This window comes from Petaurus breviceps, unplaced genomic scaffold, assembly GCF_028583685.1.
Source record: "Petaurus breviceps papuanus isolate PSGF00001 unplaced genomic scaffold, PetGlider_PUasm1.0 175, whole genome shotgun sequence".
NCBI classification, from domain to species: domain Eukaryota; kingdom Metazoa; phylum Chordata; class Mammalia; order Diprotodontia; family Petauridae; genus Petaurus; species Petaurus breviceps.
Genome location: NW_027185764.1, coordinates 7,899,240 through 7,915,607, shown reverse-complemented (window position 1 = coordinate 7,915,607; position 16,368 = coordinate 7,899,240). Strand labels below are relative to the sequence as shown.

The 16,368-nt window shown below is 40.8% G+C and overlaps 1 long non-coding RNA gene across 1 annotated transcript; it reads left to right on the top strand.

The window, feature by feature from the left end:
* Positions 1 to 736: 736 nt before the first annotated feature.
* Positions 737 to 3,820, top strand: LOC138159030 (uncharacterized). The gene is made up of 3 exons (XR_011167777.1): positions 737 to 872; positions 2,901 to 2,998; positions 3,470 to 3,820. It is a non-coding gene; the product is annotated as an uncharacterized lncRNA (long non-coding RNA).
* The last annotated feature ends 12,548 nt before the right edge of the window (positions 3,821 to 16,368 follow it).

Sequence of the window (16,368 nt, the reverse complement as noted above, 5' to 3'; positions counted from 1 at the left end):
GGAGAGTGGCCTCTTCTGCACATAGAACACTTCCCTTGACTGTAAAATCAGCTATACAGAATACTGTGGTGGAACCACCTTCTTTTAACTTTTTTTGGATTTTACACATTATCTAGTATCTGTGTGTAAGATATCATGTACTGAAAGAATAGAATTAAGGGACTTTGAGAATTGGTCTACTCCTTCCTGGTGAATGGCTTAGTCATCAAAGAGATGCTGAGGAAGTGGGTGGCAGCTGGGAGCCTGAGCCGGCAGGCTTGATCTTTTACTGAGCGGAGCACCTGCCTGTCATGGGACTCCTCTCTAAAGAAGGTGAGGGCTAGAGGAATCCCTGAGACAGGACATAGGAACTTTCAGAGCCACCCAGAGAGAGCACAAAACATGGCAAATGGGCTTCTGGTGGCCAAATGAGAAAGGTTGGCACCTGCCACAGACCCACATGGTCTGTGAGGAAATAGACTTCTTCTCATACATAGGGGGGATTGCTAGTATTTAGAGTTGGATTTCTCTGTCGGTTAGAACTCTGAACAGACGTCCAGACTTCTAGCCCCAAGTATAAGAACCTTAGGTCCTCCCAGAACCTGCTTCTAAAGCTTATCATTCACGTGGGGCCACTGCTGCCCTTGTGGTCCATGTTCTGTCCCCAATATCACTTTCCTTTCTTTCCCCTCTGGGATAGAATGTAAGCTGGGAGTGGGGGTGGGAGGATATTTCATTTTTGTCTTTCTGTCTCCAGCTTCCAGTACCACGTCTGGCATATGCTAAGCGTTTAACAAATACGTGTTGAATGGAACTGAATCAAATCGATCCATTCTGGAGGTCCTTGTTGTTGCAGTTCCGGGAAGCAGGAAGAGTGGGCAGAAATGGCAGAGGTAAATTCCTATTGTTTATAAGGAAAAGTTTCCAAGAATTAGACCTATCCAAAGCTGGAATGGGTGGCTGTTGGGGGCATGCTTGATGCCAGTGTCCTGTTAGTTTGGGTTTGATTTGGGATCCAAGTTTACTTTGCCCCAAACACACAGTGGCACTGACTTCTGTAGATGAACCTCCCATGCCCTTCCATCTCCAAAAGGAAAACTGGTCAGCTGGGCAGGGGATGGTGACTCCAATGACTTTCAGATATCCACAAGTCAGAGGGACCCTAATTCCACATGGGTAGAATTTTAAAAATCTCTTTAAGTGACCAGGAAGCTGCCAAAAGAAGCAGGGGTGACAACTTTGTCACCTTTCTTTTTTGAGAGGGGAAGGCAAAGCAATTGGGTTAAGTGACTTACCCAAGGTCACACAGTTATGTGTCAAATGTCTGAGGCTGATTTTGAATTCAGGTCCTCTTGACTTCAGGGCTGGTGCTCTATTCACTGTGCCACCTAGCTGCCCCAAGCTTCTTCCATCACCTTTTAGGAAAAACAAATCTCTTTTTGACAGCCTCTAAGCAGCGCAGTGGATAGAGTGCTGGGCCTGGAGTCAGGAAGGCTTACTTTCCTGAGGTCAAATCTAGTATCAGACATTTGCCAACTGTGTGACCTTGGGCAAGTCACTTAACTCTACTCATCTGTAAAATGAGCTGGAGAAGGAAAAGGCAAATCATTCCTGGATCCTTGTCAAGACAACCCTAAATGGGGTCAGAAAGAGTCTGACAAAATTGAACAACAATATATTTTTGCATCCTAGAGGAAGGAGAATCTTTGATCTTATCACAGTAGACTTTAGTAGCGAGACTCATATCACTGGGGGTCTTCAAGTGGAAGCTGGGTGACTGACTAACTGTTAAAGATACTATTTTTCCATTTTCCCCATTCAGGCTAGGATTAGACTAGCTAACCTCAAAGTTGTCTTTCAGCTATGAAATTCTCTGATTCCATGAAGTTCTACAATTACACTTGACTGACTTCTCTGTCCGCTTTGCTTTGTCTGAATCATGTTCATTAACCATTGATTCAGGCTCTTTCTTTTATCCTTGTATTCACCTTTTGTTCAAATCCAGCACATGGAAGATCCCAGAGAGGCCGTGGTGGGAAGATTGCTCAGTGTCGAGATAGAGGCCACCAGGCTACTTCCTGGCCATTTTCAAACCATGCTGCCTCTATCCCCTCTGGCCATGCTCCTCCTCCCAACCAACTTGGACTCTACCTTAGCCAGACTCCAGGCTCTGATAGATGACCTTTGGGGAATCAGGCCTCTCTGCTGCTTCTCAAGCATTCTCTCTTTCCTCCTTCCCACTCCCCTTTTCCTACTCTGGGGTTCTTTTATGTGTTATATAGAATGTCAGGTCCCTGACAGCTAAGACTGACTGACTTGCTTGTATTTGCATATTCCCAGAATTTAGCACATAGCAAACTTTTATTAAATGTCTTTTTTTTTTTAATGAGCAATCGGGGTTAAGTAACTTGCTCAAGGTTACACGGCCAGTTATTTCTGGGTGTGGTGCTGAGTATCTGAGCCCGGATTTGATCCAGGTCATCCCGACACTGGAGCTGGTGCTCTTACTCGCTGTGCTACCTGGCCATCCCCAAATAAATTTCTGATGCTCACCATGGCATGATATAAAGAATCCTTTATATTTGTGACTTCCTAGCTGGATAATTTTGGACTAGTTACCCTCCATCTTTGGAACTCAGTTTCCTGCTCTGTAAAAGGGGTGGATTATACTAGATAGTCCTTTCTAGCTATACCAGAGTTGGATTAATGTTTGCGAAGTTAGGCCCTTTAAACTTTCAAGTATTTATATGTCTGTGAGAGGGATAAAGTAGGTGCTTCCTTCCTGGTGCCTAAATATGGGCCTTCCAGAACAAACCTGTTTTATAGAGTGGGGAGATGGAAGATCTGAGCAGAAATGGAGTGGGATCCTAGGAGGGACAGAATTAGGATCAATTGGAGATGTTGGACCCTTTTCACCTTAGGTGGCAGAGTGGACATAGCTCTGGGCTTGGACTTCCTGGAGTCAGGAAGACCTGAGTTCAAATCGAACCTCAGACACTTACTAAGAGTGTGACCCTGGGTAAGTCACTTGATTGCTGTCTGCCTCAGTTTCCTCATCTGTCAAATAGGGATAATAATAGCACCTTTCTCCCAGGGTTGTTGTGAGGATCAAATGAGATATTTGTAAAGTGTTTTGCAGAATTTAAGACACTATGGAAATGTTAGCTGTTCTTGTTATTATTAATTATTCTCACCGGGAACATTCAATTCTAGTCAACAAATATTTATTAAGTGCTCATTATATGTGCAAGGTACTGTACTAGAGAAATATGGAAATGAAACAGGGTATCTATCAATTGGGAAACGAGTGAAGAAATTATGCCATAGGATGTGATGGGAATACTATTGTGCTATAAGGAATAGGGCCTTTTCAGAGAAACCTGAAAAGATTTATATGAACTGCTGCAATGTGAAGTGAACAGAACCAGGAGAATAATTTATATGATGGAAACAATATTGTATGAATAATCAACTTTGAATATCTTAAAAGCTCTGATCAACACAATGTCAACCATGACTCCAAGAGATTCAAGACAAAACAGACCACCTACCTCTCAATAGACTCAGCGTGAAGACGAAGACATATTTTCTTTGGATTTGTCCAATGTGGGAACTTCTTTTGCTTGACTATACATGTAACAGGGGATTTTGTTTTTTCTTTCTTTTCCAAGGAAGGGAAGGGAGAGAAGGTGGATCTTCATTTGAAAAAAAAAACCCAAATACCTTTTTTAATTAAAAAAAAATCTCTTGCCATCAAACAGCTTACATTCTACTTACATTATTCATGTATACCTAAGTTACTTTCTGTTCAAATAACTAAATATAAGAAAAACATTTTTCTATGGAGTTCCTCACTCTAACTGATATTCCATTCAGCAGCCAAAGTGATTTTCCTAAACCATAGGTCTGACTCTTACTCAATAAACTCCAGGGACTCCCTAGTATTTCCAGGATCAAATATAAAATCCTCTCCCGGGCTTTAAAAACCCTTCATAACATGACTCTCCCTACCTTTCCAGTCTTTTTATACTCCTTTCTCTTCCATGTGCTCTTCAAGCCAGCAACACTAGTCTACTTGTTTTTCCTCTCATAAGAATGCACCATCTTCCAACTGTACCTTTCCTGGCTGTCCTCCATTCTGGAATGTTCCCCCCTCATCTCCACTTTCTGGCTTCCCTCAAGACTCTATTCAAACCCTGCTTGCTATAGGAAGCTTTTCTTTGTCTTTCTACCACCCTTCCCCACTCCAGTGTCTCCCTCCAAGATTACCAGGGTGTGCTGGAGTCAGCTCATCCATGTTCTTGAGAACAGATTATTAAATTTTCAGTGTGAATGTTTATACCTTGGAAATCAGCAAGCACTACAAATCAATGCTTGATTTATTATTTGTTGCTCGTCTAGACTTATGAAAATATTAATGATGCAGATTAAATTTCACAGTATATCCTGCATACCATTCCCCCTCTTCTCTCAAGTGTTAAACGTTTACTTGAGTGTCCCTGGAGGTGATCTTTCATTTGCATAAAATTTGCATGTACCTACTTATTTGCATATTGTCTCCTCCTTTAGAATGTGAGCTCCAAGAGAGCAAGGACTATATTTTTACTTTTTTTGTATCTTCAGGGCTTAGCACAGTGCCTGCCCATAGTAAGCCCTTAATAAATGCTTGTTGAAGCACCAACTTGACCATGTTTACTACGAATGTCTTAAGTATTTGGGGAATGCTTTAAAGCCTGCAAAGTTCTTTCTATTAAATGCTAGCTATAGCCTTGTAAAGTAGGCAGGGCATGTGTGATTACTCTTATTTTAAATATAAGTAAGCTGAAGATCAGAGTAGATAAGTGGCCCATGGGGTCACGTGATTGGCAAATGGCAGAACCTAGCCTGGTATTAAGAAGAATCCTGTATTTAGAACTTCTGGGTTCGAGTCTAGTCTTAGCTACTTACAAGCTTTGTATGTCACCTGAGCCAAATCACTTTTCCTCTATGGGCCTGGTTTCCTCCTCTATAAAATGAGGGGGTGGACTAGAGCAAGGAGCCTCAAATCCCTGGGGGCCTTAGGAGTCTTCAGAACTGTATGAGCACAAAGCATTGTTTTGATCTTTATTTAGCTTCAACAAAATATACAGTGTGAATACAACTAACTTTCATGTAAGAGTCCGTGAAATTTCTTGATGTTAAAAAAGGATTCTCATATTCCAAAAGGTTGGAAATCATCGGATAGATAAATTCCAATGTTCTTTCCAGGACTGATGTTATGGAATTCTGTCATTGTCTTCTGATCACTCTTGGTTTTAGTGGACTTTATCTTGTTTAACAGTGGAATAGTTTGCCCTGAAAGGTAATGGGGCTCCTAATCTTTGGAAGTGTCCACATTTCTGTCAGGAGTGATTCAATGGATTTCTCTCCTGGGTGGGAGGTTAGATGAGACCAGGGGTTCTGAACATTTTTTGTGTGATGGAACCTGTAACAGTCCGATAAATCCTATGGACCCCTCGTTAGACTAATGTTTTATTTTAAGCGAAACTAGCTACATTAAATAGAGTTAATCAGTCTGCCAATAATAATTTATTAAATACCTACTCTGTGCCAGGCACTGTGCTAAGAAAGATACAAAGAAAGCCAAAAGAGAACCCCTACCCTCAAAGAGCTCGCAGTCTAATGCGGGAGACAGAAGGAAAGCACCTAGTTACAAACTATATAACAGGAGAAATTGGAAATCATCACCAGAGGGAAGGCACTAGAATTAAGTGCGTTGGGGCAGGGTAGGAAGGGCTTGTAGGATTTTATCTGAGACTTGAAGGAAGTCAGGGAAGCCAGGAGGTAGAGAGGAAGATGGAGAGCACTCCAGACATGAACGAAGCCAATGAAAATGCCCAGATCAGAGAGATGGAGGGTCTTATTCCAGGAACAGCAAGGAGGCCAGTGGCCTTGGATCCCCAAATATGTAGTAGGAGGAGTAAGGTGTAAGACTGGAGAGTTAGGGGGCAGCCAGTTTGTGAACATCAAAGAGAGGATTTTATATTTAATCCCAAAGGTGATAGGGAGAAAAATAAACAAACAAGTTCATGGACACCAGGTTAAGAAATTCTAGACTAGATGATCTTTTGGGTCTTTTCTAACCTTAATTTTAAAAAGTTTAAGTTCTGGGTTCTATGAGTCTGGGTCCAGACTGGATTTTGCCCAGATTAAGGGAATTTTCTGATGCTCATGGCTCCAGCAAAGCTATTTATACCCCAGGCCTGGATAGAGGACAATTTCTTTTTTACTCTTCCTCTTCCTCTCTCCCTGGAAAAGTCGTCACTCTGAATTGCCATGGAAATAGCTTTCGTTTATTAGGCTATTAAAAGCCTGTATCTTGGAAATAGAACCAGGGATTCATTCATTCACTCACCATTTACTGAGCATCATTCATCAGATCCAGTGCTATTTGGGGCAGGTTGGCCAAGCTCAGCTCAGAGGGAGACTCCAAACACAAGTGGGACAAGTTCCATCTTTCATCAGAAGCAAAAAGGATCAAACACAGCATTAAAAGCTAGAAGGCTTTAGAAAGTATCCATTCTCTAGAGCTGGAAGGGAGCTCAGAGGCCATCTGGTCCAACCCCCTCATTTTACAGATGAAGAAACTGAGTCCTGCGGCAGTTAAATGATTCACTGGCTATTAAATGATTCACCCACGGTCACGCAGCTGATGAGTGACAGAGGTAGGATTTGAATCTGGGTCCTCTGACTCCAGGTCCACAGCGATATGTCTTCAACATTTCAGCATGGGAAACTGAGGCCCAGGGAGTTTAAGCTAATGCTGACAGTAAACAACAGAACACAAATTTGATTTTCTGATTCCATTTCTAGGGCTCTTTTCACTGCCACACTGCTACTAGAGGGATGGACTAAAGACTGTGGCTGGGGGTGGCAGAGGCAGCTGGGCATTTATCCTCTCTTAGAATGATTCATCTAGGGGTGGGTGTGATGGCATAGCCTGCCTTCACCTTGTTCACCAATGGAGGTGGTCATAGGGTCCTTCCTTAATTATCCAGGCTTTAAAATTTACAAAGTATTTTGTGTTCATGACCTTACCTCATTTAAGCCCAATAATCACAATGGGAGAAGAATCCTCTGAGTATGATTATTTCCATTTAATGTTTAGGGAATTATAGAGGTGGCTTGTCTGTGGTCCCACAGGTGGTATCAGTGGTGGGATTTGAACTCAGATTTTCTTGGAGTTTTGCCTCAGCTAATAATTCTCCTACCTCTTTTATGTGAGGATACTTAGAGAATCATCGCCCTCTGGGACTTTTCCTCTTCTTCTTATGTGATTATAGGAGGTAGATAATAGATCAACATACCAGCAGAGGTGTTTTCTCTTTGGTTAATCCTGCATGCAATTGTGTGTGTGTGTGTGTGTGCGCGCGCGCGCGCGCGCGCACGCGCACATGCTCAATTTAAGGGCAAGACTTACAGGGATATTATTTGAGAGCTACTCTGGTAGCTTGGGAATAGTAATAATAATGATAATAATAGTTACTATTTCTATAATGATTTAAGGCTTGCAAAGCACTTTTACCATTATTGTCATTTGAGCTTTACCCTATGAAGTTGGTGCTGTAATTATCCCCATTTTGCAGATAAGAAGACTGAGGTTGAGAGAGTTTTATGTGACTTAACCCCTTAAGTCACTACATGATCTTAATTCAGGATCCTGAACTAGGATCATATAGTTCGTGTTTGAGTTAGAATCTGAACTCAGATCTTCTTGGCTGTCAATCTAATGCTGCATGCACTGTGCTGCCATGATTCATAGGATCCAGTTTAAAGCATGATGTGGATAAGAAAACTAGTTTTGGAGTTTGAGAAGACCTGAGCTGAGTCCTGCTTCTCACACATGCCAGCTATGTGAACTTTTATAATAATAAGAATAGTATTTTATTATATAATAATAATAAGAATAGTATTTTATTATATAATAATAATATTACATATAATAATATTATATAATAATAATACATTTCCATGCCCCAGACAACTTGAAGATTATAAATTGAAGAACAGCTTCCTGCTTGTGATGGTAGAGGTTTTCTTCCCTAGAGTTCCTTACACCAATGATATCACAAATCTGGTCTAGAAATAATTGGTGACCATGGCTGGTTAGCTGCCATGCCAGTCTATACTAAAGCCTTTGACTGTGTGGATCACGGCAAAATGTGGCAAGTCCTCAAAGAGATGGGAGTACCAGATCATCTTACTTGTTTCCTGAGGAACCTGTGTTCAGGCCAAGAAGCAACAGTTAGAACTGAACACAGAACAACTGATTGGTTTAAAATTGGAAAAGGCGTATGACAAGGCTGCATATTGTCACCTTACTTAGCTAACTTCTCTGCATAGTGCATCATTCGAAATGCCAGGCTGGATAGGTCAAATGCTGGAATTAAGGATGTAAAGAGAAATATCAAGTCTTAGGTATGCAGATGATACCACTCTGATGGAAGAAAGTGAAGAGGGATTAAATTAAGAAACCTCTGGATGAGGGTGAAAGACAAGAGTGTAAAAAAGTTGGCTTGAAGCTTACCAATGAAAACAATAAAAGCGACCTAAGATATTGGTGAACGGTCCCATCACTTCTGGCAAATGGGGGAGAAGAAATGGAAGCAGTGTCAGATTTTATATTCTTGGGCTCAAAGATCCCTGCAGACTATGACTGAGGCCATGAAATAAAAGACCCTTACTCCTTGAAAGGAAAGTTATGGCAAGTCTGGACAGCATACTGAAAATACAGCACCCTAAAAGGCATCGCCTTGCTGGCAAAAGTCCATAGAGTCAAAGCTGTGGTTTTTCCAGTAGCAATGTATGACTGTGATACCTGAGCTCCTCAAGGAGCTTACAATCTAAGTGGGGGAAGGCAATACACAAGAGGAAACCAAAAAGAGTTGTGGAACAAGCAGAGAAGCTGATTGGAAATGAAGTTAGCTGGAAAAATCTGAGTCTTCTATAAAAAGAGACCTTGGGAGGGATTCATTGCTCCCTTCCAACCCTCCAGTCAGAGGGGAGAGGCAAGTGATGGGATTGAGGAGGTTCTGGGTATCATAACTGAATCGTTCTACAAGATGAATTTTCAGGTGGTCTAACTTATCCCAAGGGAGGTATGATGTTTGTGGAACTGAAACCAGCAAAATAGATGATGGGAAATTAAATTAGCTGGAAAAGTTTGAACCCTCTATAAAGTATCAGGAAATGCATGTCAATTTGAGGGACCTCTGTATATCATAATTTATTGTGGTGACCTCCCCCCACCAACTTCAAGTCACCATAATCCTCAGTCAAGAACTTTAGGGATTTATAGTCTCTGCGAGACATTCAACACTTGTATCTATAAGTAGGTCTTGATCAGTGTGAATAGTTAGTGTGAAGCACTCACATGTTGTTGTTTAGTCATTTTCAGTTATGTACAATGCTTTGTGACACAATTTGGAATTTTTTGGGCAAAGATACTGGAGTGGTTGGCCATTTTCTTCTTCAGCTCATTTTTCACAGATGAGGAAACTGAGGCAAACAGGGCAAAATGACTTGTCCAGGGTCACACAGCTAGTAAGTATCTGGGGCCAGATTTGAACTCAGGTCTTCCTGACTCCAGAGCTGGTAGTCTATCCATTGTGCCACCTAGCTACCCCCCAGTGGTGCTTGGTCATCTCTTTATATTAGATATAAGGCGGCTGCATTGAAGTCTTTCCTGATTCCTTCCAACTGCTAGTGCCCTCTCCCCCAAAATTTCCTTTTACTTACTTTGTATATGTACAAATATAAAGTTCATCATAGCAGATGGTGAGCCAGCCTCAATGGGTTGAAGATCTGTGCTCACATCCCACCTCTGACATACATTAACCTTGGCAAATTTTCATCTCTTGGTTTTCTGGGCAATCCTCTGAAAACATAAGTTGAAAATAAGTTACCAACTAGAGGGAGTTTCCTCACCTGAGAGATTCTTATAACAGTGAAATGACGAACAATAATAATCGCTAACATTTATTTGTATAGCACTTGACAGTTTGTAAAGGGCTTTGCAAATATCTCATTTTATTCTCATAACAGCACTGGGAGGTAGGGGCTATTATCCTTATTTTACAGATGAGGAAACTGAAGCTTAGAGAGGTTAAGTGACTTGCCCAGGATCACCCAGATAGCTAAGTTAGTACCCTAGGCTGAATCTGACTTCTCGACTTTAGATCCAACTCTGCATCCAAGAACCTATACCAACAACTCAAATTTGAATTCAGGCCTTCTTGACTTCCATTTGAATTATCTTAGGAAGATCCCAAAGATCACCTGGTAGGGTAAGGTACCAAACACCAAGGTCCTTACTCAAACTAAACTGCCAAACATTCAAACTCTGTTTCAGACAGTGCAAGTCCGATGGGCTGGCCACATTGTTCGAATGCAAAACTTCATGCTTACCAAAAAGATTATTTTATGGAGAATGCACACAGGGCAAGTGCTCACATAGTGGCCAGAAGAAACGGTACAAGGACACTCTCAAGGTCTCTCTTAAGAACTTTGGAATTGATTGTGTGGCATGGGAGACACTGGCAAAAAGACAGCCCAGGGGGGCGTGCCCTCATCAGAGAAGGTGCTGTGCTCTATGAGCAAAGCAGAATTGAAACAGCTCAAAGGAAACACAGGATGTGTAAATTTGGAGAATCCACCCCAAATGTTCACACGGACTGTTTGTGCCTGACCTGTGGCAGAACATTCCAAGCTTGTGTTGGTCTGATCAGCCGCAGCTGGACACACTGAAACTTGTCTCTAGGGTAGTGATGTCATTTGGGTCCGCTTCCAGAACAAAGGACGAAAACCAACCAAGGTCTAGCTTGACATCCCCTAGATGCCTGTCCTTTATATATGTCAATATGTAGCACACATTTATTTAATTATTAATCAATACACAATATAGAATCATATAGAATAAAATAATAAATAATTAAAATTGATAAACATTAATTTATATAACTATATATGTAAATGCTTTCTCCCTCAATAAGATGTGAATTCCTTGAGGGTGGGGACAATCTTATTTTTGGACTGTATACTCCGTACCGAGTGCAATACTTGGCATATTGTAGGTGATTAATAGATGCTCGTTGATTGTACATACACTTGCCGCATCTTTGCATGCAGTCAGCCCAAGGGCAAGACTTCCAAAGAGAGTGTTTGGGAACCACCCTCATATCTGTCTTTTCTGAGGACGGGCATAGAAGGGAGCCTGCATAAATGCCATCTGATAATCTGATGCATGCTACCAGTCCCAAGACAAATCTAGGGCCATTTTCTTTGTTCCTGTTGTTGCACAGAACTTTCCTCCCATCGTGTAAATCGCGAGAAATCTGGGTATAGTAGAATAATTACTGAATGTGGTATCAGAAGACTTGCCCCTTCTATGTGACTTAGGGTAATTGCCTTTCTGTCCTCAGGAGCTCAGTTTCTTCGTCTGTAACATATAGGATTTAGATTACAGTTATCCCTTCCACATCTCCAGAGCTAGGGGCATAGTGCCCCTGTGATATGGAAAATCCATATAAGATTTTTTGGCCCTTCCTTCATAGTGGAGGAAGAAGTCTAAATTATTATGGTATTATAAGATAAAACATATTAAAATTATATAATATTATACATATATTTTATGCATTTCTGAATTTCAAAACTTTTTCTGTGTTGTCTGGGGGTCTTCATATATTACCTGAAGCTTCCACAAAATTTCTCCATTTAAGAAACTATGATGGAGAAAAGTCAGAAAGTGGTGATATAGAGGGGATAATTGTGTATAATCTCTATGACTCCTTCTAGGTCTAAAGCTTACCATTCTAGGTTGGTCTTACTCAAGAGAAGCTAATGAAAGCTGTCCTTTTTATGCCTGCTCTCTACAGCAACAATAAATATTAACTTTGCTGTGTACCAGACACCATCCTAAATGCTGGGGATATAGAGACAAAAAACAAGAGACCTTTCCCTCGAGGAGTGTACTGTATGGTCACAATGTGGAACACAACCTGAAGCTTCTCATTCATCCCCTGCCACCCTGGGCATGGTGTGAGAAGTGGGATGAGATCTGGGAAGAAATAGGGCTGAAAAATAATTGCATATTTGTGGCAAGGATTTTGTTTTTTTCTTTCTTCCCAGTGAAGAGAGAAGGCAGAGGGAGAAGATAAATGCTTGTTAATTAAAGAAAAAAAAGTAAATCAAATGAGTTGAATTAGGGAAAAAAAAACCCAAATACTCCCTGCCTTCGAGGTGCTTATACTCTATTAGGGGCTGTGGAGATAGGTATGAAGAGGAACCTGGTGGGTGAGAGTAATCTGCTACATATTATCAATGTAGGAAATTCAGTATCAAAGATAGAGATTAGAATTTGCTTAATTCTTTGAATTTGCATTTGCTTTATAAATTGTAGAGGGCTAGATAAATGACTGTATCCTATGATTCTTGTAAGGAAAATGGGATGAACATCTATATATCTCTGCATCTTATTTCTATATATTTGTATCAGCAGCCGTGTATCTGTATTTGTCTCGATTTGTATTTGTATCTCAGTCTGTCTATATATACTTGTATCTATAAATATCTATATAAATATATATACAGATAAATCTTTATCTGTGTCTATCTGATGTTACAAAAGTCTTAGTGTAGCTCAAGCTATCAAAAGCACGTGCATGTAAATATCTATATATATATATATATGTACACACACACACACACACATATATATATATATATACATATACTTATATATGACTAGATCTGTGATTTCATCAGTGCCTGAAACTCAAAGGAAGCAAATCTATGAATTTCTGTGAATACTTGCTCTGCAGGTGTTAGCATTAAAGAGTTACCTGTGGATATTGGTTGAGTGACTTGCCCAGGGTCACACAGCCAGTGTGTGTCAGAGGCAAGACCTGAGCCTGAGTCTTCCAGACTCCGAAATCCCTCTTCATTAACAGTTTCTCCCTCCTTTCATTTTACAGCTGATAAAAAGTGAAGTGACTTCCTTAGGGGTCCCATTGCTCCCTAATTGTGATGGTTGGAATCCTGTGAAATAGCCCAAGGAGATTGAAGAGATCATTTAGGAACAAGAGAGTCTTTCCAGGGCTCTTTAATCACACCCCAAGCCCCCAAGAGCCTGAAGTGCCACCAGCTTCCAGACGCCAACAGGGGGTAGTGTAATTTAAGGAATTCCCAGGCTCACTAGAGAGCTTTCTTATGCTTTTTTCATGTCATCTTTGATCTAGTCACTTTCCTATTCTGAGGCAGAGTTTGGACAGTATGGGAAAGTTTGTGTAACCAGATTTGAACCTGAAGAGGGTTTAGCTCATGATGATTTTGTCACCATGTGTTAAAACCAGATTAATCCAAGCAATCAAGCTTAACTTAGTGAGTTGACTTCCAGGGCTCCTGCTAGCAAACAGATCAGAGCCCTCCTGATGGGTTATCCCCTATGGCCTGGCTGGGCGTTGGAGTGGAATGATAAAGTCTGTTTGATGAGATCCCCTACAGCTACTTGGTGAGCACCTTCCTCTCCCTCATTGGGGAGGTAGAATGTTTCCCCAACAAGACTCACTAATCGCCACCCCATCCGACCACATTCTCTCTCCCTCCTTTATCCTCTCTCTACTCCCAGCCAGCAATTGTTTCCTTTTCCTATCCCCCTCATGTGGTAAAAAGAACATTGAATTTGGGAGCAGATGATCTGATTTCCAGTCACATTTCCACCAAGTCATTAAACTTCTCTTAGTTTTCTCATCTGTAAGATGGCTAGACTACAGTTTGTATGGAGAAAAAAATTATCAAGAGGCCTTAGTAAAATATAATCTCAAAATGAATCAACAATTTAACTGATGCTGACTGAAGTAAGCAGAGCCAGGAAAACACTGACATAGTAACAGCAAGACTGTGCGATGACCAACTTTGATAGACTTAGTGCTTCTCAGCAGTGCAATGATCAATTCGGAATCAATGACAATTCGGAAAGGACTCATGATGGAAAATGCCGTCCACGTCCATAGAAAGAACTGTGGGGTCAGTGCGGATTGAAGCAGACTATTTTTCCTCCTTGTTTTTGCTGTTTCCTCACCGTTTTTCCATTTGGTTCTAATTCTTCTTCACAACATGACTAATATGGAAATATTTTTAATATGATTGTACGTATATGGCCTGTATCAGATGGTATGCCGTCTTGGGGAGGGGGGAAGGGATGGAAGGGGAGAAAATGTAAAACTCAAAATCTTCTAAAAGTGAATGCTGAAAAATAAAAATGAATAAATATTTAAAAAAGAAAAAAATGAAAAGAACAATGAGAAGGCCTCCCCTGTAGCATGGATCGCCTCTTGAGGATTTATGGAAAGATGTAGACAAGAAATACACAAGATAAGAGGACATATATATCTTTCCAACTCCTCAAATAAAGGGAATACCCATGGAAATAGGTATACCCATGAAATCTCAAATCCATTGAATACACAAGAAGGGAGCTGTTTCATTGAGTAGTTATTTTTCAAATGTAAGCTCATTGTAACAGGTAATGTCTCATTCTTTGTACTTGTATCCCCAGCATGGTACCTGGCCCAGAGCAGGTATGTTATAAATACTTGTTGATTGATTGACTATCCATTTATAAATGAATGAAAAAAAAATGAATCAACCATCTGACATGGTAGTAACAAAAAAGTCAACATAATTCAAAATCACTTTGTCTTTATTTTCTACCTCCTTATATATGTATACCTTGTCTTCTGCAATGGAGAGCCAAGAGAGACTGATATAATAAGAATGGTGCATTGGGAAGATGACTTTTGAAAGAATATATAGGATTGATTGGAAAAAAAGAGACAAGAGGCTAGAAGACCAACTTTAAATTCAATCAACATTTTTTAAAGTACTCCTAATATACCAATCATTGTGTGGGGGTGCTGGGAATTCATAAAAAATGACATAGTCCTTGCCTTCACAGTGCTTACATTCTGTTCGGGAGCAGGGGAGAGCATATGGTATGTATCCAAAAGAATGTTATGGACATGCATATTAGCAAGGAAGAATTTGGGAGAGGGGAAACAATCTAAAAGATATAAAAAAATAGGGATTATTTTATTCTTTGTCTCTGTGTGTTCAGCCTAGTATATATACAATGCCTAGTATAGAGTAGGCACTAAATAAATAAATATTGATTGATTCCTTAGAAAAAGGAGGTGGCATAGTCCTGTAGCAAGAGCTCATAAAACTGATGGACAGCCCCTGTGCTCTATTGATATCAATGTCAGGATGTTAGAAGCAGAGGGGATATGGATAGATATATGGTATATGGTATGCTCATCAAAGGAGCAACTGTGCGGTGCAGTGGATAATCCACAGGACCTGAAGTCAAGAAGACCTGAGTTCAAATCTAGTCTTAGACCCTTACTAGCTGTGTGACCCTGGGCAAGTCATTTAACCTTGTTTGCCTCAGTTCCCTCATCTGTAAAATGGGCTGGAAAAGGAAATGGCAAACCACTTTAGTATTTTTGCCAAGAAAACCCCAAATGGGGTCATGAAGATCAGATGACTGAAACCACTGAACAGCAAAATACTCATCAAATTTGCAAATCTCCCTCCCCCCACCCCCCAAAACACAGGAGGAACATCAAACACGCTGGACAACAGTGAAGATTCAAAATGATCGTGACAGGTTGGAGCATTGAGCTAAAAAAGAAGATGAAATTTGATAGTGATAAATGCAAAAACATATCATGGGTTTAAAAATTCAATGTCCCAAGGACAATACAGGGGAGGTGTGTCTATACAGAAGACAGCCTAAAAATGACCTGGGACTTCTGGCAGATTGTGAATTCAATCTGTCAACAGTATAATATGAGGAGAAAGGCAAGAAAACTTGTTGATTGATTGAATTACTGGACTGTATGAAGAGAAGCATCGTGAGTGTCCAGGGCTAGGGCAGTGATAATACTTCTGGGGTCTCCCCTGGCCAGACAACATTTGGAGTATTGTGTTCAGTTTTGGGCATTGAATTTTAGGAAGGACATTGACAACCTGAAGAATGGGCAAAGGAAGACAAACAGAATGATGAAGGACCTCAGAATCATGTCATTTAAGGACAGTTTGAAGCAACTGGGGATATTTAGCCTAGAGAAAATTGGTGGGGGGATGACATAATAGTATTTTCCTTCCCTCCTCCCTCCCTCCTTCATTCCTTCCTTTCTTCCCTCTTTCCTTCCTTCCTTCCTTCTTTCCTCCCTCCCTCTTTCCTCTCCTTCCTTTAGTCCTCCCTTCCTCTTTCCTGTCCATCCCTTCTTCCTGTCCATCCCTTCTTCCTTCCTTCCTTCCTTCCTTCCTTCCTTCCTTCCTTCCTTCCTT